The following is a 2,259-nucleotide window of genomic DNA, read 5'->3' as shown; positions in this document are numbered from 1 at the left end:
TAATGTCATCGAACAGCAAATGTGGCGTAAAATAAATCAAAAGTAGTCAGATTTAACCGCAATCGAAATTAACGTTTGCCAATTTGCGTCATGTTGCAATTGCATTATAGCCGTTTTTATGCATCGCAATCGCATTACTGTACTCGAGGCGCCGCGCTCAATGAGCAACTAGCAAGAGAAATGTGTGGAGGCAATGAAGGGAAGGAAAAATACAGAAAAAATTGCAAAATCAGTGACAGTTTCACATCAATGAATATTCTATATACAGACAACACGTTATACCCTTGAGGGAAATTATTTAGTCAATATGAAATATCTACAGTACTATATTAGAATAATCAGCAATCGTTGAGCTTTCGCATGTATACTTCTAGTACAACATTTGAATGATTTGGCTTTTTGGTTGGACTATTATCAAGAGTACTACTATGAAATAATTTTGCCGCTTACTCTTATTGGTATTGGAAGAAGGGTTCATGTGTGTAAACGCAGCTAAGAATACTTGTAAGCGTTGTAGAATCTTCTACTTAGTCCCGCTGATGATTACCATCTTTTTATTACTTTTGAGCTTTTATTTCAAGAACTCGAAATAAAGATAAATAATACGTTGTGACCTAAAAAGACTGTCCTAGAATATATATACATTTACATGTATACTTATATTAGAAACAAAACGATTTAGCTTCTTAACTTATCCAGGATTTTCTGGAATTATTCTGTTGAGTTTCATCTCACTATATCTTCTCTCTCTACTTCTGTCTTTATCTTCTTCTATCTATCTTCACCCTTCCCTCTCTCTACTTCCAACCCTTGCTCTATCCCTAGCTCTATCTCTACCTCTATCTTTATCTCTTTCTCTATCTCTATCTCTATCTCTATCTCTATCTCTATCTCTATCTCTATCTCTATCTATCTCTGTCTAGATCTATATCTTTATCTTTATCTCTCTCTCTCTTTATCTCTATCTTTATTTCACTATCTCTATTTCTATCACCATCTCTATCCCCATCTTTATATCTATACCTATMTCTGTTTGTACCACTATAACTCAACCTCTACCTTTATCACTATCTSCATCACTCACTCATATCACTAAGATATGGTGGTCTCATAGCCCAACATCTATACTTCCACATCGACAGCCGCATTGCTCTCCTTTTCAACGCAAATCACTTCGATTGCAAATGCAATTAAACAGTTAATGCGAGAAAAGACCTTTTCCTAACGTCGAATTGGAAGCTTGTGGCGTGAAATTGCTATAAGCTCATTACTCAATTAGTGAGCAGACAAAGTCAGAGTGTAAAATGGTAAAATATAGAAACAACAGAGAAACAATGAATGGAATTATATTTACATACATATTTAACTCGTAATTAAAAAAATCATGGCGGCAGCAATATCATAAATATAAATACTCCGCAAAGGTTTCTCAAACGGAGTATTAAAGTTGTATATGATCTGGCTCTCAGGAATATTTGAATAACATATAGCTGACAAGCATACTAGAATTTCGAATGGAGAGGATGAGAAAAGCTTTGAATTATCTAATAAGATTATGTTGCTGTTTTGATATATCAGCGTTGGTGTGAAATACTCGGCATTTGTTATAGGATGTCAAAGTTAACCTAACTCAGAAGTAGGTGGAAAGTTCTTAGTAGTTAGTATGGCCCTTGGTAAATGTAACAAAAATTTAAGATCTAAAATAACAAGTCTGAGTTTTTTCTCGATATGATGAAAAATAATTTAAAAWTTTGGAAGAGAGTTGAAGACTGTTTAGTGCTGCAAAAAATTTAAATATGCATTGCCTAGGCTCTCCTAGTTGAATCCAGCATATCGTCACCTAAAATTCATAATAAAGTAACTTTAATTTTCATAAGTTTACAGGCAAAGAAAAATTATATAAAAGAAACCACTAATATTGAAACAAAATTTGAGTTTTGGTTATAAAATGGTTATACTATATATTGGATATCATACACTCATATTGAAACAAAATTTATCTGACGAGCATTTTTAAAAATTTTTTAGATGATACGTCATTTTGCATTTTTGGTGACGATATACTACATAATATATATAATACATATAGCTGGTATATAAAATGAATTTCGAACAAACCAGTCTATCAGTCTTTCTTCAATATTTTCAAAATTTGCAAAAATAATAACACTAACTGTTAGTTTACCAGTTACTACTTGCGACTGTGATGTTAGAGGCTTTTTTTGAGTTGCTAAAATTAATAATTGTAATAAATTGTCG

General features: G+C 32.4%; 1 protein-coding gene across 1 annotated transcript in view; it reads right to left on the bottom strand.

The window, feature by feature from the left end:
- LOC108976832 (kin of IRRE-like protein 2) overlaps positions 1-2,259 on the bottom strand; it is a 266,683-nt gene that overhangs the window by 263,610 nt on the left and 814 nt on the right. The gene's annotated exons all lie outside the window — the stretch shown is intronic.

Source organism: Bactrocera latifrons, unplaced genomic scaffold (assembly GCF_001853355.1).
Source record: "Bactrocera latifrons isolate USDA-ARS-PBARC rearing strain unplaced genomic scaffold, ASM185335v1 scaffold_80, whole genome shotgun sequence".
Classification (NCBI taxonomy): Eukaryota; Metazoa; Arthropoda; class Insecta; order Diptera; family Tephritidae; genus Bactrocera; species Bactrocera latifrons.
Note: the sequence above shows the minus strand (reverse complement) of the source record. Positions and strands in the feature narration are given on the sequence as shown.